The sequence below is a fragment of the Sarcophilus harrisii genome, chromosome 6 (assembly GCF_902635505.1).
Source record: "Sarcophilus harrisii chromosome 6, mSarHar1.11, whole genome shotgun sequence".
In the NCBI taxonomy this organism is placed as follows: Eukaryota; Metazoa; Chordata; class Mammalia; order Dasyuromorphia; family Dasyuridae; genus Sarcophilus; species Sarcophilus harrisii.
Genome location: NC_045431.1, coordinates 32,657,463 through 32,683,795, shown reverse-complemented (window position 1 = coordinate 32,683,795; position 26,333 = coordinate 32,657,463). Strand labels below are relative to the sequence as shown.

At 34.3% G+C, this 26,333-nt stretch overlaps 1 long non-coding RNA gene across 3 annotated transcripts in view; it reads right to left on the bottom strand.

Moving 5' to 3' along the window:
- LOC116419819 overlaps positions 1 to 26,333 on the bottom strand; it is a 227,658-nt gene that overhangs the window by 19,146 nt on the left and 182,179 nt on the right. The window contains exons 4-5 of one of the 3 annotated variants that reach the window (XR_004230131.1): positions 10,479 to 10,608; positions 3,955 to 4,157 (exon numbers count right to left, since the gene is read on the bottom strand). This is a non-coding gene — a long non-coding RNA (uncharacterized LOC116419819). Of the gene's footprint in view, positions 1 to 3,954; positions 4,158 to 10,161; positions 10,196 to 10,478; positions 10,609 to 26,333 lie in introns of all 3 variants that reach the window. The other 2 variants (XR_004230130.1, XR_004230129.1) reach the window with 2 other exon arrangements.

Sequence of the window (26,333 nt, the reverse complement as noted above, 5' to 3'; positions counted from 1 at the left end):
AAGATATATTTATCCCATTATAACCATTCTGAGCACTGAATCATTTTTGTTTGACCCTAGAAAATCAGCCTTCCTCTGAATTAAAAACAGGGGTGGGGATTTAGTTGATAATTAATTTTTTTCTTTTTAATATTTTATTTTTACCACTTACATGAAAAACAATTTTAACATTCTTTTATTAAGTTTTGAGTTCCAAACTTTCTCCTTCCATCCCCCTTCTTGAGAAAGTCAACAATTTGATCAAAGTTAGACATGTATAAGCATAAAAAACACACTTCCAAGTAAGTCATGTTGTGAATAAAACAGATAAAAGCAACCAAAAAAAGAAAGAAAGAAAGAAAGAAAAGAAAAAGTATCCTTGATCTATATTCAGGCCCCACTAGATCTTTTTCTAGAAATCTGGAAATGGATAGCACCTTTCATCATAAGTCTTTCAGAATTGTCTTGAATCATTGTATTGTAGAGAATAGCTAAGATATTCATAGTAGGTCATCATACAATATTATTCTCCCATCTATAATGTTCTCTTAATGCTGCTTATTTTACTTTGCATCAGTTCATGTAAATGTTTCCAGGTTTTTCTGAGAGCATCCTCACCATTTTCCATAGGACAACAATATTCAATCATAATCACATATCATAATTTATTCTCCAGTTGATGGCCATCCCCTCAATTTCCAATTCTTTGCAACCACTAAAAACTGCTGTAAATATTTTTGTATACATAAATCATTTGCCTCTTTCTTTCTATCTTCTTGGGATACAGAACTACTAGTGGTACTGCTTCGTTAAATGGTATGCTTGATTTTATAGCCTATTGGGCATAGTTTCAAACTTCTTTTCAGAAATGTTGAATCAGTGTACCTACCACTGCAACCACAATGCATTACTGTTTTAATTTTCCCACATCACCAGCAACATTTTTCATTTTAATTTTCTTAAATATTAGCCAATCTGATAAGTTTATAGTGGTAATTCAAAATTGTTTTAATTCATATATCTCTAATCAATAGTGACTTAGAGCATTTTTTCATATGACCTTAGATAGTTTTGATTACTTTATATGAAAACTGCTTGTTTATATCATTTGACTATCAATTGAGGAAGGGCTTTTATTTCTATATAGTTGACTCCATTTTTTATGTTTCAGAAATGAAATCTTTATCAGAGAAACCTGTCTGATTTTTTTCACAATAATATTATTAACTATATATTTCCCTCTATACTATTTCTCTCTCTTTCCTCTCTCTCTGTCTTTGTCTCTGTCTCTCTGTCTCCTCTCTTTCTGTCTCTCTTCTCCATTCTCAAAAATGTTTCATTCCTGACTTTTTCTTCCCCCAGTCTACCATCCCTCCTATCAGCACCTCCTTTATCTGTTTTCCTTCCTACTTTCCTGTAGGTAAGATAGATTTTTATTCCCGCCTGAGTGTGTATATAGGTGCAATGGAGTTTGCATTCTTCCTTCCCCCCATCTTGGTGTCCCTGATCTCTCCTTCTGACTTCCTAAGTTATTGTGGACTAGAAAATGGTCTCGCCCAACTTTTGGTGTCTCTGTTATTGCAGAATTTAATTTGAGGAATTATCATTAATTTGTTTGAAAGTGAGTGTTGATAAAGCTCAGTTGCTTCCTCTATTCTTCCATCTTGTTTCAACCTCCAGAAGTACCAGTTCTAATTTTCAAAAAATCAAAACAAAACAACAACAACAACAACAACAAAACAGAAGAAAGAAGTCTGAAATGTTCAAACCAAGAAACTTAAATAGCAGTCCTCTATTTGTGCTAGAATACTAGATAAAATGGGTGGTTAAATATTTCAAAAGCTAAACAAAAACATTAAAAGTCAATGTGGCTTTATTTTTAATATCCATGTCACACTAACTTCATTTTCATTTTTGAAAGGTTTACTATGCTAAAAGATCAGAGGACAGACTACTAAAGAGATAGTTTACATAGATTTAACAAAATTGTTTGGCCAAATTTCCACAGCTAAATGGCTGGACAACATGGGGCTAAGTGTGTAAGATAATTGAAAAGTTGTCTTTAATGGGTCAATGTTGACTTGTAGAACATCTCTTGTTAAATGCCTGAGGAATCTGTATTTGTTTCTGTGCAGTTTTATATGGATGTCACTTAGCTGAACGATGGCATGTTTATCATATTAACAATTAACACCAAATTAATTAAGATAACCAACACATTGGATGAAAGAGTCAGAAAAAGATCAGCAACAGATTGGGAGAGTGTTCCAGGACTCAATACAAAATTTAATAGGGATAAATAAAAAATCCTATGTTTTCTCTTACTCCCCCAAATCAAAAGTACAAGATGAGAAGATCCAGAGCTTTTGTTTCAGGGAGAGGTGAAATTGGGGATTTTACTGTGTAAGTTCACTAGAAGTCAACAGTATGTTGTGGCAATGGGGAAAAAAAACTTAGGTTCTTTGGCTGCATTTTTAAGTATAATATGCAGAATGAGATATACACTGGAAATAAGATGGAAAAATCGTATTCCATGATATGGCTCCATTTAAAATACTATATTCAGTAACGGGCACCATATTTTCCAAAGGCAATGTGAAGCTGGAGAATGCAGAGGAAAATTACTTTATTGTCAAACCCATGATAAGTAAGTACAAATTGAAAGAGACTTGAGATGCTTGATCATCAGAAAAGAAGAGGAGAGAATTTTAAGGGATTTCATATGAAAAGTAATTAGGCTTACTTTGCTTGGCCTTGGACCAATGAGAGCAGTTGAAAAGAGTCAGCTTTCTGTCTCACTATTTTTTTTTTAATTTAATAGCCTTTTATTTACAGGATATATGCATGGGTAACTTTACAGCATTAACAATTGCCAAACCTCTTGTTCCAATTTTTCACCTCTTACCCCCTTCCCCCTCCCCCAGATGGCAGGATGACCAGTAGATGTTAAGTACATTAAAATATAAATTAGATACACAATAAGTACACATGTTCTGTCTCACTATTAAAGAATATCCAAATGATTAAAGCTGTCCAAAAATGGAATGGGCTGCACCAGGATGTGATAAATTTCCCCTCAATAAAGGACTGGACCATGAGTTGGAGATGTCCCAGGTAGGGGTTCTTAACCTGAGGTCTGAGAATTTATTGTTTTTTATATTTTAGTATCATTTCAATTTCATTGATTTTTATAATCTAACATATTTTGTCTTATGTACCTAAAAACTTTTTGGCGAAGGAGTCATCGGTTTTGCCAGATTGCCAAAGGAATCCATGATATTTAAAATTGTTAAGAACTCCTGGCCTAGAAGAAATTTATTTTCCCATTCACCTTTGACTAGATTGCCTCTCAAGACCTTTCAGATCCTGAAATTCTGTGATTCTGTAACCCTGCTTCTGCCAATGAAATGAGATACCTCTGTGAAGAAATTAAAACCTCAGAATTGGTTTTAGATCAAAATATGATTTGACGTTAAGCAGATACACCCAGGTACTCTCTCTTTAAAATTATATTGTAAATTAATTATAATACTGTGAAAATGATCTAAAAGATACAGGGGTTTAAATTTTAGAGTGATATGAGAGATCTTTTGCATTAAGTAATCATTCATCTCAATGATTTTCTGTTTTTGAGTTAACTTTTACTTGTACCCTAAGACTCCTGATAGATGTCTGTTCAACAAGATTTGCTCTAATTATTCACAAATAATAAAACACAGGCAAAGTGAAGGCTGAATGCATTTTGTTAAAAGTTAGAATTCTCTCCACTGGAATTCACTTCACTATTTTATGTAGAAATTCTCCCTTTACTATGAAAGACTTTTTATAGAAAAAAATAACATAGTCCAAAGTATTTGCCACCTCTCCCAAACATTGTTGTTTTACTCTCAATATGACTGAAGCTAGGAAAACTAGGATTCTTACTAAATTATAGCAAACAAATCAGTAAAAGTTAAACTACTCATGGAAAATTACCTGCAACCCAGGTCTTGCAGGAGATTCAAATATCAGGATAAACTTTCTTGAAATTGGTTCAAGATTTCTTCTTTGTTTCTGCTCTAATCCTTTGGATAGCCATGAGTTCATTTTTCCATGTGAAATATAGTGACTACCTCAGGCTCCTTCATCGCTATTGATCGAATAATAATACCTTGTCTAACTTATGCTCCCTTAAGGAACTAAAGGGAAAAGAAATTCATTGTAACATATTTTCCCACTTTAAAAGGAAAAGCAAAATAACTTGTCATAAATATTACATAAAAAGGAACTGTATTGTTCTAACTCAAAAATATATACTTAAGATTTGAAACAAAAATAAATTCCTTCAACTGAACCAAGTGATGATTCTCTAAAGTAAAACTTTAGATTGATGGAACCCCTGGAGCAGTTATTCTGGAGAGCTGAAAATTTCTGGAAAGCTCCCTTCTTAAGCATGAATTTCATAGTTCAATGATAAAAAGTAAGAAACTCAGCCAAAGAGATATTTATATCAACCCAATACTTGATTTAATTCAGGCAAAAATATGGATCACAGTATTTCCCCTATTCCTTTTTTTTTATTTAATAGCTTTTTATTTATAGGATATATGCATGGGTAACTTTACAGCATTAACAATTGCCAAACCTCTTGTTCCAGTTTTTCACCTCTTACCCCCACCCCTTCCCCCAGATGGCAGGATGACCAGTAGATGTTAAGTACATTAAAATATAAATTAGATACACAATAAGTATACATGACCAAAACGTTATTTTGCTGTACAAAAAGAATCAGACTCTGAAATATTGTACAATTAGCTTGTGAAGGAAATAAAAAATGCAGGTGGGCATAAATATAGGGATTGGGAATTCAATGTAATGGTTTTTAGTCATCTCCCAGAGTTCTTTCTCTGGGCATAGCTGGTTCAGTTCATTACTGCTCCATTGGAAATGATTTGGTTGATCTCATTGCTGAGGATGGCCAGGTCCATCAGAACTGTTTATCATATAGTATTGTTGTTGAAGTATATAATGATCTCCTGGTCCTGCTCATTTCACTTAGCATCAGTTTGTGTAAGTCTCTCCAGGCCTTTCTGAAATTATCCTGTTGGTCATTTCTTACAGAACAGTAATATTCCATAATATTCATATACCACAATTTATTCAGCCATTCTCCAACTGATGGACATCCTTTCAGTTTCCAGTTTCTAGCTACTACAAAAAGTACAAAAACCTCTCAGACCTGTGGAAGGGGAAGGTCTTTATGACCAAAGAAGAACTAGAGATCATTACTGATCACAAAATAGAAAATTTCGATTATACCAAACTGAAAAGTTTTTGTACAAACAAAACTAATGAACAAGATTAGAAGGAAGAATAAACTGGGAAAAATATTTTTACAGTCAAAGGTTCTGATAAAGGCCTCATTTCCAAAATTATAAGAATTAACTCTAATTTATAAAAATCGCCATTCTCCAATTGAAAATGGTAAAGGATATGAAAGACAATTCTCAGATGAAGAAATTGAAACTATTTCTATCATATGAAAAGATCCCAAGTCATTATGAATCAGAGAAATGCAAATTAAGACAACTCTAAAGATGCCACCACACCTTCAGATTGGCTAAGATGACAGGAAAAAAAATATTGTTGAGGGGAGGGGAAAACTGGGACATTGATCATTGTTGGTGGACTTATGAACGAATCCAACCATTTTGGAGAGTAGTTTGGAACTATGCTCAAAAAGTTATCAAACTGTGCATACCCTTTGATCCAGCAGTGTTACTACTGGGATTATATCCCCTATTCCTAAAAGGAAAATATATCTGCTTGTCTACTATGTGTTCAGATGCCCTTCAATTGTAGCATGCTTATTTAATTTCTACAAATAACCACAAAATATTCTGTTTAATTATCTTACTGGAAGAAATTATATTTTAGGAATCCTAACATAGCTAAAGCCCTTTAAAAAATGAACCATAAAACCTTTGAACTATTTTTAATCTTCTTCATAAACAGCCCTAATCATCAAAACATGGCCAGTTGTATGGTATTCTTCATTGATCTTTTCAGGTGCTTGTATTATTTTGAAATATTGTTAAGTCACAAGCAGATGCTTTTTTATTAACAATTTTTACTTCAATTTTCTGCAGAAATAAAGAGGTCATGTTATTAAAGTGAAGTTCTAGAATCTGGGCTAGTTCCTGTAATAAAACCCTGAACCCCAAATATAACCTAACCTGCTATGTATGAGGATGAGGATCAATGGGAATATGTGAGTAACAAAAAATGAAGAAAATTATAGTGAAGAAGGTGATGGGAAAAAGGAAGAAAACAAACAGAAAGGATAATAAGGAACTGATGACTCAGAGCAGGAAGAAGAGAGCTCAGAACAGGGCAACCTAACTCCTTTGGAAATTACTAAAATAGCAATTTCAATTAGATACTTCTTACCACTTAGATGTTATCAGTCAGTACCTGACAGATAAAACTTAACTCACTATTGTTGTACTCTACTTAATTGTAATATAGCAATCAAGACCCTATTACTCTAGTGATGATTGGTGATGTGCTCCATACAAACTTGGAAAAGGGTAGGTGATATTCTAGATATCAAGATATCCAGCTGTGTTTCAAAATGACTTTCCCCTTTTGCAGAATTGTAAAAATATGTCTCATTGGGATAATTTGATCCTACTGGTAGTGGGAGACAAAAGAAGATTGCCTCTCAAGATTATTCCATCCAATATTCCTGTGCCCCTTACACTACACTACCATGGCAGAGATTGTTGGTCAATCAACCTTATCACTGGTAGAGGGAGATAAAGGTGGAATCATACCCTTGGAGACCAGGAATGGTTATACATCCCTTCCATGTGCAGATAATTCTTTGTAATTCTTGGATCCCATAACCTTGTGGGAAGACAGGAGGACGGCCTCACTACTTTTCATCATACATGCGTCCACTCTCCCCCCTAAAAATTTACAAAAGACCCAATTGCAAATAAGCATGTGTGATTCTCCCTTTACAAAACAAAGATAAACAGAGCCTGAAATTCATTGAATTTCACCACTGATCCACAAACTCTTAAAAAATGAGAACTTCAAGTATTTTGTTTCTTATTGTTAATATGAATCAGAAATAGCAAGATAGCTCGTCAATTTGTCTGACCCACATTCATCCTAATTTATGGAAGAGTACCCAAAATATACCTTACTGTTTCTCAGCATAATGGGAGGATTGCCAAGAGCTGAACGATTGACATTTATGTATATATACAATTATTCACTTGCATGAGCCACTGAACTAGAGAACACTCAGTTTTTTGTCCTTCTATATTTTCTCTAATAACATGGCTAGTTCATCTCTTTGTATAATAACATGGTAAAGTACTAGTTTTTTGCTTGCTTTATATTTATTTTAACTTATCTTTGGATTTTTAAGGGAAATGAAGAAGTTTTAGGGCAAAGAGATAAATGTAGCTTCATATACATATCACTAAGATTTCATGGGATGGAAACCAAGACTTGATTATGGCTATGAATGGCTATAACTTAATATAAAGAAACAGAATTAGTAAAGGGAAAGTGAGAAGCATGGTACAATAAAAACTTATTTACACTCCCATAGGAAATTCTGAAACTGGAAGAGAGAGAAATGATAGAGTATCTGGGTAAAGGGAGACGAAACAGACATTATTTGGACAAAGGAAAATACCATAGATGATTTGGACAGAAAGAGGAAATAAATGAGTTTGAGGAATAAATTGTAAACGTGAAATGGAAGCATGATAATAGTGATAGAGAACTTCAATTATCAAACAATTTACCAGAGTTCTTTCTGTGTCAAAACTATAACATCTAATAATTTTACTTGTCTTAGCAGTGATTTCAATCCTACAGAATTCCTTAAAGGAATTAAGAAAGATGAATTCTACTCAGGGTTTAATTGAACTAACAGTAGAGGACATGTTGCTGAATTTGAAATAATAGGAATTCTGAAAAGAAAGGATTCCATGACGCAGAAGAAGAAGGCCAGCCAGAATTCAGTGTGTACTCTAAATTTTAGAAAAACAAATTTTAAAATATTTGTTTAATATGTAGAATCTCATAAACCAAAAGCTACAGGAAAAATCAACCAATAAGAGATGGGAAAACATCCACAATGCAATTCTGAAGACAAAATGGGAGAGAATTCCAGTGAAGAAGAAAAATAGGATTTGTCTAAGAAGATCAGTGTGAACTCAGAGGTAATTATCAACCAACTTATATTTGAAAAAATGCAATATGGAAGGTTAGCTAACAATAAAAACAACAACATGGTACAATCATAAAAAATATTTTGAAGGGGGATAAAATGAGTTCAAAATGAGTTCAGGCTGGTGAGGAAAATGAAGGACAAAAAGTGTTTTTTTTTTGGAGGGGGTGTTAGTTATTGTGAGAGAGAAAAAGTAGATCAAAGATGAGATAGGACTTTTATGGGGGTGACATAATAATTGACAAGAGAGGTAGGCTATGTTCTGTTTTCTCTAGCAAGGAGAATGATCTTTTCTTTGGAAACAGCAGGACTATAATCATTAACAGGAAGTTGATATACAGGAAGATACCTAAATGTCCTTAATTAATTCAAGTTTCCTGAAGTAGAAGAAATATATGTTAGATGCTAAAATAACTGGGAGATATGATCACCAATGTCACAGATACATGGAAGATTAAAAAATATGAAAGAGGTACCAAAAGGTTGAAGAAAGGGAAATGTTTCCATTTTCAATCTAAAACATTAAAGGAAGAGAACCTGAAAATTATCTATAAATGATCTTAGATGTGCTTCCTGTGAAAATTCTAGAAGAATCATGAAAAAAGATATTTGGCAAAGGGAAGCATCAATTACAAAGAGACAGCATGGCTTCATCCAGAATAAGCCATGCGTAACTAATTTCGTTTGCTTTTTTAATAGGATTACTAAACTGGTAGGTAAGGGGAATGCTTTGGATAAATTCTACTGAGATTTTAATCAAAGCTTTTGATAGTGTCTCATATGCTTCTCATGCACAAGATGGAGATGTGTATTAGATCATAATCTAATTGGAAGGATTCATGTCTAACTCCATGGTCAAACTCAAATTATGCTAAAAGCCAACATGACAATGGGTCTCTGATTGAGTTTCACAGGGGTGTGTGCTATTTAACATTTTTGTCCATTATTGGGACATTGGGATGGTGGGTGATCAAATTTACATGTAATAAAACTTGGAGAAATGGCAAACATACATGTCAGAGTTGGAATAAAAAACAATCATGACAATCTAGATCATTGAGCTGGATGTAGTAAGATGAAATACAATAGGAGCAAATGTAAAATTTTTACTCATTTACAAAGAAATCAATTTCATAAATATAAAAATGAGGAAAGCATGGTTAATTAATACAGTGTGATTCTGAAAAAAATCTCAAATATATATTAGACTACAAACTCAATATAAGGCAGCCGTGTGATATGAAAAAGTTAGCTCAATCTTGGGTTATATTGAGAAGAGTCATACTACGCTATTCTTATCAGACCTCATTCAGGTTTTCCCAAGGATAGCAATCAATACAGAGATTGGTGTAAGGAAAGTGAGAGTTATACCTGCAGAAGGGAACACATGAAGAGGTATATAATAATTGTTTTCAGTGGTTTAATGATTTTCATAATCTTTATGTGGAAGCAGGATTGGGCTTGTTCTGTTTAGCACCAGGAAGCAAAAACCAAGAACATATGAAAGCTGACAAGAGGTATACTTAGGCTTTAAGTTAGGAAAACCTCCTAATAATTAAAGCTGTCAAAGAGTGGAATGGGCTGCCTCAGGAGATGATAGATTTTTCCTTTCGTGAATGCCTTGAAGCAGAGGCTAGACAATCATTCATTTAGTACATAATTTCAAGGATTTCTTTAGTAGAGAAGTTGGACAAGTTGGTGATTTCCCTTTCAACTGAATTTCTGTTGTAATGTGATAGATTCCAGTTAACCTTCTATGTCATTTCAATATCTGATTCTTATGCACATATGTAAAACAGCTTAATATTGGTAGAACAGATTGGAACTGAATTATATCAAATATCTTACGTTTTCTTCTTAGACTAAATCATAATTCTAATCGAATTTCCTACAGGATTTTCCTACAGGATTCCTACATCTATTTCCCTACAGGAAAAATTAACACTTACCCATTTTCAGGTTAAGGCTTTAGGTAAAATTAATCTGTTTGTGAAGAAGGAGAATATAATTCAAAAAATGTTGATATTTATGATCAAATCTTCTATTTGTGACTGTGTCAAATGTTAAATGACTAAGAGCCCTTCTTCTACTCATTTTAATACCATGAGCAATAAAAGTAATAACTTTTCTATTGATCTTTAAGGTTACAAAATAGCTTTACATATTTTATATCATATGAGCCTCATTACAACCTCATAGGATTGGTCCAATTATTATCTCCACTTTATAAATATAGAAACAGGTTGAAAAAGATCAAGATACTTACCCAGATGTGTAAAACTAATAAGTATCAGGGACAGCAGTTTTTCTTGTCCATAAGTTCAAAGTTCTATCAATTATGCAAAACAACTTCTTGGGGAAATCATTTCATATACTTCTGAACATGTTTTTTTTATCTATAAAATGAATACAGTAAAGTAGATTACTTTTAAGTTCTTATATTTCTATACTTCTAAATGTACATTTTCTCTGATAGAAGTATTGTAATTCCTAATCATCAATTATATATCAAATTCAGTGTCTATTAAATATATAGTATTCAGGTAGACTTGCAGTATTACATTATCAGTGTCTATTAAATATATAGTATTCAGGTAGACTTGCAGTATTACATTATATATCATTTATCCAAGATCTAGATTTATTAAGACAGAAAAAATATCAAAGATCATTCATTCCATGCATAAAAGATAAATGTGCATATTTATTCTACTAAATATATTCTTCCATGTTCAAACTTCTCTAGTTTGGGCTTTGTAATGCTGAGGCTGAAATCTGATCCCACTGGAGAATGAGGATATCTGCATTCTACAATGTTTGTTTACTCTTATGTAAGCCAGTCATCCCTCTGCACTAGATAAGTTGTTCCTGCGGTGAAATCATGGCAGCTCCAGGAGCTAGTCAGAACAATTTTAAAAGAGAGATTGCAAATGTGCAGGCGTGAGTGCTGGGTTTGTCTGACTCAGCCACAGCTTGTCTGGGTCCACCTCCTTGCCTCAGTTGACATGAATAAACTATGAAGAGGTTGTGTTCTTTAAACCAAGAATTTGTATAAATCCCAATGAATGCTGAGAAGCATCCAGCAACATTTCAGGACAGAAAGGAAGAAACGTGGTCAATGAAAATAAACCATGTTTTCTGAACTAGAATTAACAAAAGGGTAAAGAAAAAAATAATCTGTTCTCCTTTAAAACAGGAAATTATATAAGGTCAGGCTCAGATGGAGGGATCAGAATATCCTTAAAATGGACTTTTTCCCATGATTTCACGTTATAGGACAATTTTTCACAAAGAACTGGATAAAAGAGATTATCACCAATGTTTACAGTCTCCTCTACCCCTACTGACCTCTGAAACAGGTAACTCAGCAAGCTAGCTATAGCATTTACTGTACCTTAAAAATAGAATGGTTTTATTTTTATGTTGTTTTTGTTTGCTTTAGAAAGTGAGTCTTTCTTTCATGTTTTCCTTCACTTAGGTGGCCTTTATAGAAATCAGACCATTTATACTTATGAGGTCTTTAAAAATAGTGTCAGGGACACATCTATTAGAAGGATGTGATTAGATATTTCTTGCCCATTGATGTTGCAAACATCTGTCAAGCCTTTTACAATAAAGACTAGTCCTATATCCCAAACTGTTCTTCTTGATCCATATCTATTTTGTCACCATATTAATGAATAATAACACAATACCCTTTATACAATCCTTAATAATACATTGAAATAATATCAATACATGTATAAATAGGTTGAAGTCATGAATTATTAGATAATATAATTAGTAGAAGTTACAGAAGAGTATGATGAGGGCTAGATCTTAGCAAAATTATGACATAAATAATACTGTATTCTTGAGTGGCCAAAATCATTTTTTCTCTTAAGCTTCTCTTCTTCCCAAAGGTCCAAGCCATTTGTGTTCTTTCCATCATCTTCCTGGATCCCATCAGGTCGTGAAGAAAGTATCTTATCAAATTTACTCAAAGTAAGGTTGGAAAGCCCGAGAATACTTAAAATATTTTTAACTTTCTCAGAAAGATTTTCATCTTTTTCTTTTAAGAAAACAAGGAACCTTACCAAAAGCAAAGAATATTCACCTGAAGGATTCATTAAGCAAATGAAGGAAGAGTTTTGCTTTGGTGGGGAAAAAGTACTTTTATCAAATTATATCATGGGTTTAGCAATGATTAAGGACAAAATTGATCACTTCAGTTGCCAAATTGAGACATTGGTAGCAATAAGGTCTTTGGGGAGTTTAGGTCTTTAGAAATCAATGAGATTAAATGGGAAATAAAGATTATGACTCATGATAATTGCCTACATTTTGAGATTGAAAGATGATTGAAAGAGATCAGTTTATGAAGTGCTTGGCTATGTCTGCAGAACAGTACACTAATTTAAACTGGAAAATAAATTTGCCTTTGGTCTTCTTTTTGTTTCACTTCTCTCCCTGAAACCCATCTTCTATGCTAATTCTGTCTTGGCTCTATTTTCCATTGAGGCTAATATCATTAAGTTAATTAGAACTAAGGAGTAAATGGCTCATAATGGCTTCCAATGCTCACCTCTTGAAATAACATGCTAATTTTCAAAACTACTTTCAATTCCTTAACCTAAAGAAGTGGATAGAGTGAGAATTTTCCACTCCTCCCTGAGAATCATTTCCTAATCCCCATCTATATTGGTGCTCTCTTCCTCTGGTTATTATGTGAATATTTGCATATTTATATGTTACATTGCCCAATAGAATGTAAAAACCCTAATGGCAAGGAGTCTGTTTTGTTTTGTCTTGGTGTTCAGAGTGCTAGACATCAGACATCATACAATGTGGGCATTTAACAAATGCTCCATGAAATGCATTGAGGACAGAAATTGTCTTTAATCTCCACAACATTTAGCACAATGTCTAGCACATAGTGGCACTTAAATGTTTATTAACTTATTTATTAGATAGTCTTTGGTAACATGAAAGAAAGAATCAAAGGAAGTATTTTTGATCAAAAGCTTCTTTCCATGAATCCCTCAAACCATCACAGGCAGAATTCTACAGATGAGGATAAAGGTGGGACCCAGTTTCTAAGAACATGATTCATAGTTTGTAGTTTGAACATTTTCCCATGTGTATCAAGCTCCATTCTCTGAATGTTGTCTGTTTGTACTTAGGAGAGCATTGTTGGTGGGCTGGGGCTCTAAATCTTGGTTTTATTCCTGTGGGAAAATCTAAGTTGAAAAATTCCTTCCACCAATGTCAGCTTGTCAATAACTTATAAGAGAGTTGCTTAGAGGTCCCATTAAATGACTTGCCCCTGGTTACATAGACAGTATATGAGAAAAGGATATGAAATCTGGATTTTCTGACTCTAAGAGTATCCCTCTATTAAAGATAGAGATGGAGCAAGAGTGAAGGACAGAGAGGGGGTGTGGGGGGAGGGAATAGGGATAAGGATGTGGTTAGAATATGGGGACCGTATTGGTTATTACATGGCCATAGGAAACTCCAGCAGGAGGAAAACCCTTCTTCAATACGAGTCAACAATTTCTTTGCCACTTAAAGTCTTGGAGAGTTACCTGGGACACTGGCATTTTACATGATTTGTCCTTGGTCACAGAGACCACATTTATAAGAAGAGGGGCTTCAATTCAATTCTTCATGATTCCCAGGTCAGTTCACAGTGCACTACACCACATCCCAAAGTATACAGATATAAATATATATAACTTCTTGGAGGGGAAGGAGGAAACTTGTGATATGTATGTTTCTTAGGATAGAACCTTCACTTCTGCGAGGTTCAATGCCAGGCAGAAGGGTCACATGCACACACCTATTAAATGTCAGAGGCAAGTCATAAACCAAGATCTTAATTTAAAAGCCTTCTATCCACATGAGAGTTCCACTTGCATCTAAGTAAAGGTTTTGCATACATTAATATGATATGAATTCCAAATCGCTGATGAATGTTTTAAAATAAATTATTTTCCTATATATTCATTATTATTCCTAGTAATTTTCCTGTAAAGGAGAAATATTCAGACCTGAATTAAATTAATACAAATGAGCACTTCTAAGAAAAGTATCCATATTATATTGTCACTACCCATAAGAATATTATCAAGTAAATATTTTATTGTGAGAACATACAAAATGATTATTTCTCTTGTGACATGATCTTGATGAGGGGTGGGATGAATATTTAGTTAAAATAATAAATAGTAATTAAACAAGTTACCTTCAGGCCCTTAAAAAAAATCCACCAGTGAGCAGGGTTATACAATCATTTCCAAATTTCAACGTTTGATTTCAATGCATGAGTAGTTTGCCTGAATCTCAAGACTCTGGTATTCATCCCATATTAGAAAAAGCTGTTAAATAGTCAGCTTAAAACTAAGAAGCACATTTTGAAATGCAATCTAAGCAGCTGTTATGTTATGCTGATTACATGCAATGTACTTTTAAGTAATACCTAAGGAGGATATTTTCAGAGCGGTGTACTGAGATTGAACTCCATACTATTAGTGTTAAAACATCTCTGTGACTACTTGAAAAAGTCTTCATTCTCCTCTCTTCTATCAAGGATGCCTTATAATGTAGAAGGGAAAGGAAAAAACAGAAAACATCATTCAAAGCAGACAGAGGGAAGGGAGGAAAGTGCAGGCAGTTGGGAGGCATGACTCCAATTCTGACTTTTCCATTGATTAGCTCTGTAATGGCAGAAATCTCTTTCCATCTCACTGAATCTCAATTTCCTCATCTACTGAGTTCTGTGACTGTCCATTCTACACATGCATATGTAACTTACTGGATTATCTTGGAGATCATCTGGAAGGGTTAAACTAGATGATACCCAATGATGCCTTCTGGGTTGGAAGATCCTGCACTAATCTTGAGCAAAAGGAAGAGAAGGGAGAAAGGAGCAAAAGAAGTGAATTAAGACCCTTTTGTCAAAAAGTAAATTTCAATAATGATCCTTGGCAAGAACAGTTCAACTGATCCCCTATACTATATCTATGGAAGGATACACTATCCTTAGGAAGCAGCTTGATTTGAGGCTTACCTAAGTGTGAAAATGGACAAAATCAAGATTATTATGTCTGATAATATGAGACTTGTTTTCCTTCTGTTTTGACGTTTTTCAAATATCCCCAAAAGTCCTGTTAGCAGAGAACCCAGGTAAGGAGTGGATAGAACACCAGCCCTGGAGACAAGAGAACCTAAGTGCATATCCAACCTCAGATATTTATTAGCAAGGTGAACTTGGGCAAGTCATTTAATCCTGATTGCCAAGAGATACAGAGAGAAGGAAAAAGACAAACAGAGACAGAGACAGACAGACACAGAGACAGAGAGAAACAGAATCAGTCAGACGGGGGGGGGGGGGAAGAGAGACAAGAGACAGAGAGAGTGACTCAGAGTCAGAGACAGACAGAGACACAGAGAAAGATAAAAATGGAGAGAGAGAAAAAAGAGAGATAGAGAAAGACAGATAGAAAGACAAAGATAAAGACAAAGACGGGAGGGAGGGAGGGAGGGAGGGAGAGAGAGAGAGAGAGAGAGAGAGAGAGAGAGAGAGAGAGAGAGAGCGCCAGCCCTCTGTTGAGAATGGATGTGTGAAAAGAATTCTAAGCTTGAAATCATAAAATCTGAGTTCTAATCATGGTTCTGTCATTGTCAAACTATAAGATTTTGAGCAATTCACATCTTATAGTTTCCTCTTTTCCACAAATGTGCGTAATGGTTGACATAGAAGACTTTTTGATTAAATTAAGGCTAAGTCCCCTTGTTGTTGTTTTGTCATTTTCAATTATATCCAACTCTGATCACATTTGTTGTTTTTTTTTTTTGACAAAAAATACTGGAATGATTGGCCAATTCTTTCTCCAGTTCATTTTACAGATGAAGATACTATGGCAAGAGGGGGTTAAATGTCTTGCCCAGGGTTCCACAGCTAGATAAATGTCTGATACCAGCTTTGAACTAAGAAAGATATCTATGACTCCAGCCCTTGCACTATCCACTGCACCATCTAGCTGTCCAAGTCTTCTCTACTGAATCAATGTAATGATTTTGACTAGATATAAAGGAAATATATCAGAAGTGAATCAACATCCTGGTCATACCCTATAAGATGTAGACAAAACAGCAACATCAGTTCAGATTAAAGCATGTGAATTTCTGACAGCTGTAAGCAGAGAACAATAGTCCTCAATCTCCTGAGAAAGAATATAGAGAAAGAAAGAAAAATAATATTTCAATGAGTCAATAGATGAAACTCTGGAAAGATGCCCTGAAAAATCTTTGGTTCTACTTACTGTGACTAAGAAGGGTCACAATAGGAGAGATGGAAAAGGAAGAGTTTAATTTGTTTTGTGGAACATGAGTCTTCAAACAATCAGTATGTTATTCTACTATACTAGTTTGGGGATTTTTATAATATATCATCTTTAAAATTTTATTGGGATTTACCTTGACATTTAAGAAAGTCCCTTGTATCTATATGACTTAAATTATTTTACTTTTTACAACAAATTATCAGATACATGCTGACAGGCTCAGTGTTTGTGGTTTATGCACTTTTCTAAATGTTCAAAGTTCACCATCTGCTTATAGGAAATTCATAAATATAAATGGAACTCTAGGACATGAAAGTTAGACCATAAATAATAGCTAAGAAACTAAGAAAGTAGAAATGCCCCTATTTTAAGAAGATGTTCAGCCTCTTAAAAAGTATGTTTATACCAAAAGCCAGCATTCTTACTATGAGCCAGTATTCTACCACTCTACAAAGTTGATTCAGTCAAGTTGGAAAAGGTACAAGGCACCAAGAAAATATATGAAAAATCATGATCCAAGATGGTTCCATAAATATCAGTGGTAAGAAAATATTTAGGGCAGATATAATAGCTTTCAGAGAGTGTTAGAACTGGCAGCAAATATTGTAACAATCCTAAAGACTAAAATACCATTTTCTCACTAATTATATTTTGTGAAGATCGTGTATTTTTAAATCAACAGGAGTCAGGAATTCAGGTTAGGGGAAAATCGTCAGTCTTTATTCTCAGTGAAGAAGGATCGGAGGTGGAAGAGAATCGGCGATAGCAATGTGTGCAGCTGAGTCAAGAAGCTAGCTCGACCAGCAGCCACACAACCAGCAGCTCGGAGTCTCGAACCCAGGCCCATCTCCCCCAGCTTCTCTTCCTCTCTCTCTCTCTGCCTCCACCCACCAAAATCGTCATTTCCTATACAACACATCAGGACTTGCACAGAGAGTGGGCAGGGACCATTCTTTATCCAATCATGTATATTAATAGAGTATAGCCCAATTACTATTTAGCCTCACGTACTTGGGACCTCAGTGCATCAACTCAAACCTCAGCCCATTACAATATTTAGCTTTAGTGGGCTATAGAATTCCAGACCTGAATTCAATAAGACTCATTTTCATAAGTTCAAATCTGGCTTCATGACAGGAAAAGATAATGATAAATGTTAGAGGAGATATGGGAAAACTGCAACACTAATACTTTGTTGGTGAAGTTGTGAACTGATTCAACCATACCAGAATGCAATAGGGAAGTATGCACAAAGGGCTATCAAACTATAAATACCCTTTATTCTAGCAATTTATCCATTGAATCGGTATCCCAAAGAGATCATCTGAAAAAGGAAAAGGACCCATGTGTGCAAAAAAAAAATGTTTGTAGCAGCTCTTTTTGTAATGGCAAGGAACTGGAAACTGAGTGGATACCCAGCAATTGGAGAATGGCTGAATAAGTTATGACATATGAATGTTATGGAATCAATTGCTCTATAACCAACAGGATGATTTCAGAGAGGCCTGGAGCAACTTACATGAGCTGATGCTGAGTGAAATGAGCTGAATCAAGAGAACATTGAACACAGAAAGAATAAGGTTATACAATGATCAATCATGGATCTTTTCTACAATGAGATGATTCAGTCCAGTTCCAATGGTCTTGTGATGGAGAGAGCCATCTTCATCCAGAGAGAGGACTGTGGAAATGAACGTGGTTCACAACATAGCATTTTCACTTTTTTGTTATTGTTGTTTGCTTGCATTTTGTTTTCTTTCTCATTTTTTTGATCTGATTTTTCTTGTGCAGCAGGGTAATTGTAGAAATATGTATAGAAGTTTTTTTTTTTTAATATATATTGGATTATTTGATTTATAGGGGAGGGGATGGAGATAAAGGAGGGAGAAAAAACTTGAAACACAAGGTTTTGAAAGGGTGAATGTTGAAAATATTTATGCATGTGTTTTGAAAATAGAAAACTTTATTTAAAATATCTGTCCTCATAAACTTCCTAGATTTATGATCCTGTGCAAGTAACTTAACTCTGCTTCAGATTCCTCATCTATAAAAATGAGCTGGAGAAGGAAATGGCAGATCACTTCAGTATCTTTGACAAAAAAAATCACAAATGGAATCATAAAAAATTGGACACAATTAAAAAATGTCAGAAAAAACAAACATTTGGACCTACCTTGATTTTCCTAGAAATGATATTTACAGAGGTAGATCTTCCTTGTTTAGTGTCATTTGGATATTTTAAGCAATGGAATTCCCTTGTAAGATATGAATTTAAAACAGTTCAAGGTATTGGTTTCTCAGGTCTTAGATTTATGAGTTCTCCCATAGTCTGGAATTGAATTTCAAACAGATTCAGAATCAAAATACCTTTTCTATATTCACAAGGACAGCAACTTTCAAACACAGAAGGGAACAGATTACTCATTCATTAGAATGTCACTTCACTATCTCATTTCTATTCACTGAAACAGACCATGGGATATCATTATTGTTGAACTCTTCATTTTCAGGTATGGTAGTGCTAGCATTATTTAGTGATAAGTGAGATTATAAAAACGTTTAGACATCTCACGTTCCTTTCCATGGAAATGAAGTAACTAAAAATTTAAACACCTCCAGTTTGGCAAAATCTTTTTTTTTCAGGAGCAAAACAGCATCAAATTAAGTGTCCTCAGAAACATAATCCATAGCTAGCATTAAGTATAGATAGCCAGGATAAGCTATGTGGCACAGTGGTAGAGAGCCATGTCTGGAATCAGAAAGACTTCCTGAGTTCAAATATGTGTCCTAAGTATGAGACCCTGGGCAAATCACTTAATCCTGTTTGTTCATGTTTCCTCATCTGTAAAATAAGTTGGAGAAAGAAATGGCAAGTCAGTCTAGTATCTTTGTCAAGAAAACTCCAAAATGGGGTCACAAAAAGTCAGACGTGAATGAAAAATAACTGAAAAAGAACAATTAATAAATGCCTACAGTAGGATTGCCCAAACTGTTATCTTAAACTTTATTGTAAAAGTGTAGGGAAAGATAGGCTCAATGAGTAGAAAATAGTTTGAAAATAATAATGATATTTTTAAGTGAGGTTCATGGGGAATAGTAACCATAAATTCACTAAATAAGCAGAGAAAGAGAAATATTGAAATGTCCATAAACTGTGGGAAAATCAATAACTCAATCAACAACCATTTATTAATAATCTACTTGCCAGGGACTGTATTTGGAGCTGGGAGTAAAAAGATAAAAATGAAACAATCCTTTCAAAGATTTTTTTTGTTCTTTTTGGGGAGGGAGGAAAGGAATAGATAATTGTCTTCTACTTTATGATCAATCAAGGGATATTTTTGAGATTAACTATTTGATTCCCCATTTGATTGCTACTCTACCATAGAATTAACTCTAAGTCAAACCTAGCCTCAGTGGATCATCAAAGAATTGATTTGTTTTAAGCATCAGAATCACAGGCTTTTAGCTTGAGAGGTGTCTTTCATCTTGCTTTGCTACAACTCCTCATTTTTAAAGAGAAGAATTTGAGAGCCAGAGAAGTAATTTGCCCAGCCCTAAACAGCTGGTTTCTGTCAGAGCTAGTTTTTGAGCCTCAATAACCTTGCTCCCAGTACAATGTGCTTTCCAACATAACCCTCCACCTGTCAGCTCAATAAAGTGACTAAAATAACCGGAGTGTGAAACTATTTTAAAAGGTCCCACATTTATGCACATGTCATGGGGGCAATTCACCATGCCCACCACCAATTAAACAGAAAGGAAGGCCCCAAGACATAGCATTCAGCTACAGGAGATAAGCTCCACTGAACTCAACTATAGCTGAAAATAACCTATTTTTTTTTAAATTGAAAGTCATTTATACCACAAATCTATGAATCAATTATTAAGCAAATAATTTAATAGATCAATATTTTTCTATTGTTTGTTATGGATTTGAAAAGATTTATTTCCTTTGACCATAGAATAATGAAGGTCCAGTTCCATTTAGTAGGAGAAGTAGTAATAGTAATAATTAGCAGAAGAAGCAGTAGAATTATAGTACTAGTTCACATTGGCCTGGTGTTTTTATAGATTATAAAGTACTCCTTCCTAACATTTTCACAAATTTAGCAGTCCAAGTATTGCATTATCACTTCCAGACAAGGAAACAAAAGTATAAAAGTTATGGGACTGATTCAAGGACATACATAAGAAGCAGAAGGGAAATTAAAATCTGGGCTCCTGTCTCCATAGTCTCTAACAAAAGTCATTTGAATAAACTGAAAGAGTAGAAGAAGAAAAAGAAGGAAAGTTAAAGATTTCCTCTGAGGTATTAGTGAGGAGAGGAAGAAAGGAAAGTTATTTATTTTCTTATTTATTACATATTCTTTTTATTTCATTACTTATTTATTATCATTCATATTAAGAAAAAATAATAATTCATACTCATGGAGGACTTTGAAATATACATTTATTTTTTCCTTTAAAGCAGTATTGATTGAGATAGAATATGGCTGATGGAGTTAAAACAAGAGGAATCTCTTGTCTACAAATCATACGAACTTAGGATGTTTTTTTAGCATTTGAGCTCAATGAAAAAATATTATAGATATATTCAAAACATCCACATGCCTTCTAAGTGGAAGGAGTATTTAGGAAATAGTTGGAGTGCTCCTAGATAATAGACATCTTAGCACCTGATAGGAAATTTAGTGAAATAGCATATAAGGAGCCAAAGGGGGAAAGGAAAAGAGAGTAGGGGGTAATAAGTTGGAAAGAGAAGAGAAAAAGAGGAGAAGGGAGGAAAAAAGAAGAGAGGAGCAAAAGGAAAAGAGAGGAGAGGAGAAAAATAACAGGAAAGAAAGGGAGAGGAAAGGAGGAAAATGAAAAGGAGGAAAGGAGAAAAGGGGAGAGGAAGGGAGGGAAAAAACCTATAATAAGGAAAAAACAAAATTGTTCAGTGAAGTTCCAGTATTAAATTTGCTATATAAATTAAATGGAAGGATTGGCCATTCAATCTATAAAGCATGGTTTACAAAACCATTCAGAACCATAGGCTAACAATGATTTCAAACACCATACTATTTATGGAGAAAATTTTGCTTTCTGAAAGGTTTTAAATATGCCCTCCTCCCCTATTTCCTGATCAATCTACATGAAAATCATCTTTTCTTTCAATGACACTTTTGTAACTAGAACTAAAACTAGAACCAGATCTAGAGAGATCAACATATATAGATGGAAATGCAGGGGCTTAATAGAAGCCTAAGTTGCTTTTCTAAGGAAAGTAGAATGATATAAAGGAAAGATTCTTAACCCAGAGACTTGGATACCACCCTCAGTTTTGTTAAAGCTTTGTGACTTTTAAAAAGTCACTGATACTATGTAGGTCTTGTCTCATTCTTAAAATGAAGGGATTGATCTGTAATATCTCTTCTACTTCCACCATCCTCAAGAGAAAGGAAATTGATTTTGTAGTGAAGACCAGCTTTGAAGCCAGAAGATTAGGAATCATGCTCTGTTGGCCAGAGTGAGAAAGAATGTCTCTGAGCTCATCAAGTCCAACCAATAATTGAATATGAACAACTTCTCCAGTATCCATCTTCAGTGAGAGAGAAAAAAATAGTCATTTTATTTCATTTAGGAACAGATATCATCTTTACGAAGTTTTCTTTCATAACCTGACTTTTCTAAAACTGACAAGGATTACTTCTCCTCTGCCTTCTCCAAGGATCATTCAGAAGTGCAGTTCCCCTTTGACATGATCAATTTCCAAATAATTAAAGATAAACATGTTGTTAAGTTCTCCCCATCCTCTGCCCCAGTTCCATTACTTCCATGTTTTCTCATGTCCAAGCCAAACAGTTCTAGTTTATTTTAAAATTATTTTTATATGACCTAATCTTAAGACCCTTCTCTATTCTGGTCACTCTCCACTGGATATCTTTAAGATTATCAAAGTTCTTCCTAAAAAGTACTGCAAAAAGCAGAGCATTATATTACAGATATGGTTGGTCCTTCTAAAGCAACCATCCAAAGTCTACTTATTATTCTTCAATTGTTTTTCAATCGTATCTGACTCTTTGTGAGTCCATTTAGGGTTTTCTTGGCAAAGCTATTAGAGTGATTTGCAATTTCCTCTTCCAGCTCATTTTACAGATAAGGAAACTGAGGTACAACAGGCTTAAGTGAATTGACTGGGGTTACACAGCTAGCAAATGTCTAAAACCATATTTGACTCCAGGCATGGGGGCTCTATCCTCTGTGCTTTTAGTTGCCCAAAGTCCAGAGAAATTCTCATTTCTTGAGTCCCACAAACACCATGACTCCCCACTCATCTTAAAGTTGTATTTGCCTCCTTAACTGCCATATAATCCTATTGATTCACAACAAATTGACAAACCACCAAAAATAAAATAAATAAATCTTTTTCCACATGAAGCACTTTTTAGTCACACTGTAGTTATCTCAGACTTTTGGAGCCATATAAAATGTTATTTATATTTGAACTTATAAAAGTGTATTTTGGTAGATTTAATTCAATATGCTGGCTTATCAAAGTCATTTTGTATCCTAATTTTAGCACACGATGCATCATTAATACTTCCCTGGCTTTGGTCATCTGCATATTTGATAGTCATGATATCTATGGTATTAGTCTAGTTATTGATAAAAACAAGAAGTAGATGTGGGTCAGGGAGAAATCTGGGACTCTCCTTGGAACTCAACCACTTCCAAGATAACATTGAGCATAACAATGGCTCTGCCCAGGTATTCAACCACTTTCAATATGAGGCTAACAGAAATCCTTACATACAGGTTAGTTGCCCCCATTTCAACTTGATTTTGTTACCACTGGACCACGTCACCATATTTTCACGAGAATGGAATAAGAAACAAGAGGTAAGGTCACAACTGATTCTAGATGAAGCAATTAAGATACTCTGTGATCAATCTTTCTTCTTTTTCTTGAAATTCACTGTCTTTTTAATAACAATTTCTAGAATTTTTCAAAAAATCAAAATCAAAGAAACAGGTTATTTCTTCTTCCCTTTTTTAAAAATTATAAACTTGAAACTTCTCCAATACTGTGTTTGCTCTCTGTTATTCTTCAGTACCTTGTGACATATAGATATGATTTTAAATAAATCACTTAACTTAGAAGGCATGACCTTTTCTGATCTGTAAAGTAAAAGGATTGGGTCAGATGACATGATTTGTTCTTCCACAATTAGATCAATGGTTTTATAATAAATTAGACTCCTGGGACTAGTGATTTGAACTCAGCATGCAAGTGCTCTCTTCCTAACTACTAACTTAGAGGGAAGAGTTATAGAGAACCTGTATTTATGTACAGCATGACTGTACAGCTTCCTTGCTACTTCTCTCCATCTCTGCACAGTCTATTTGGGTTACGTGAGATAATCAATTAAGCAAATCATGGAGTGAGTCTTAACATTCTTTGTACACAGATTATGCAAAATAAGCAAATAACAAAGTATTTGTTTAAGACAAAATTGCAAGACAACTCATCCAGAAAAATGAAATAACCCAGCAGCAGCATCTTTCTAAATACTGCTAGGTCAGTCCCTTTCCCATTATTATCCCCCACCCCAGGGCACACACTTGCTCATATACCACACACACATAGACATAATCTCCTATGCCTTTAGAAGAATTAGATAGGAGAAAACACTTCTAGGGTAAATCTATCTAGGGAGTAGGAAAAACATTTCACCCTATCTTCTCTCATCTTCTATCAGCATGCTCTTTTAAATCAACAGGGAGATCTACTATAGTCCACTGGGGCTGGATTCAATTGTGCTCTTATTCTTGCCTGTAATTCCATAAATATTTACTGAATATCCTAGAGTCCTGTTTTAAAGTGTCTGGAGCAAAAAGGACCACACATGAGCTACAGCAACAGCATCTCACATTGATCTCATCATAATATCTCATTACTCCAGATCAGGTCTTTCCCAGCCTTCCCTCTTTTCCAAAAAATTTCCTAATCTGCCTACTTCTAAAAGATAAATTTCCCTCAAATAAATATCAGGTGGCCTGTCTCTCCATTCTGGTCACTAGAAGTCAGGATGTAGAACTCTATTAGGGCTAATCACAATCTCTGCTCATGTTATATTTATTGTGAGCATTAGTTGACTATTATTCATTTATTTTCTGACCTTTTCAGTATAAATTCCAGTGCTCTTATATTTCTCCAATATTCTTTATGTCTTTAACTCTCTAATTCTTGTTAAGCTTACCTTTTCAGTCTCTTCTCTTTTTCTAAGCATTAGTATTAGCACTAATCTTATAGAATTGTGCCCTATTTGTATTTATCTTCCACTGCCTGCTAATTCTTCTATATTTTTAAAACTATAAATTGGCTGATAACTTCTATATCATTCAAAAAAATTTTAGATAATTCCCACTTTTCTGACTCCTCAGAATTGATTCCCTTCATAAATTCCGACTTTCTTTGAAATCTTTCCCATATAGGGGAGTTACTACATAAATTATGCTATGTTAATATAATTGAATATTAGTATGCTATAAGCAATGAAAAGGTGGACAATGTCATTAAAAAAAAACTGAGAAAACCTGTCTAAATTAATATAGAGAGAAGTCGGCAGAATCAGGAAATATATGATTATAGCATTATTAAAAAGCAACTTTGAAAGATTTGAGAAGTCTTATCAAGTGCAATTACAAAGCACATTTTTGGAGAATGAAGGATATCTACTCCTTGATAGATTCAAAATGCTGGATGAGATGTATATTTTTGAACATGATTATCTTGAAATTTTCCTTTGCTTGACTATATATTTTATGAGGATCTTATTTTTTCCTATTTTTTATTCAATTATTGGAAGGAAGTTAGAGAGAGAAAGAGAGAAACAGAGACAAAGAGACAAAGACAGAAAGACAGAGACAGAGATATACACAGAGAAAAAAAGAGAGAGAAAGATGCTTCTTGTTTTGCTTTTTACTGATTTTATAAGAAGAAGGGGGAAGGGGATAAAGGGGAAAAAAGATAAAGAAACCTTTCCAATCCTCTTTTGGGCAGTTTTCTTTGTAGGGTTTTAATTCATGAATATTTGACTATTTTAATTTTTACCCCTCTGAAATGGATTCTAACTATGTCTAGATCACAGGTCATGTTGTTCCTTGTTTGCTCCTCTATTATATAATTTATGCACCACTTCCCATTCCTCCAAACTTGCAATCATTTCAACCACTGAAAATAATCTTTCCATGGTAAACACAATCCAGTTTCATTCACAGATTGAAAAACCTTTTAAGGATAAAATTATTATTTAATCAAAACATTATTTCTCTGTCTTTGACAGAGAAATGAAGAAGGTCAGAACTCTGAAAAAATGTACTAGAATCAAGGACAGCAGGGTGCTTATAGTTAAGTACCTAATCAGTGTGAGATAATGGTTCTCTAAACATATACTTAATGTGAGATGTAATGGTTACACATGCTCAGTTGCTGTAGTGATGTAATCGTACTGAAGTTATTTAAGGGCTGGGAAGACTGGGAATGACTCTCTCAGCCACTGACACAAAGGACTCTCTCAACCACAGATACAGAGGACTCTCTCAGACACAGACACAGACACAAAGAAGACTCCAGACTTCATTTTTGACCATCCATCCTCGTGAGTCTCCTATCTGTTTCACTGCTCCACTAAGACCAAGGACTTGGGTTGATTCCAAGGTTCTCCAGAGAGCTAGTCCAGACATTACATTTTGGCACCCAACATGTGGCACGAAAGAAAGCACACTACATTTTGAGGCTCTGGATG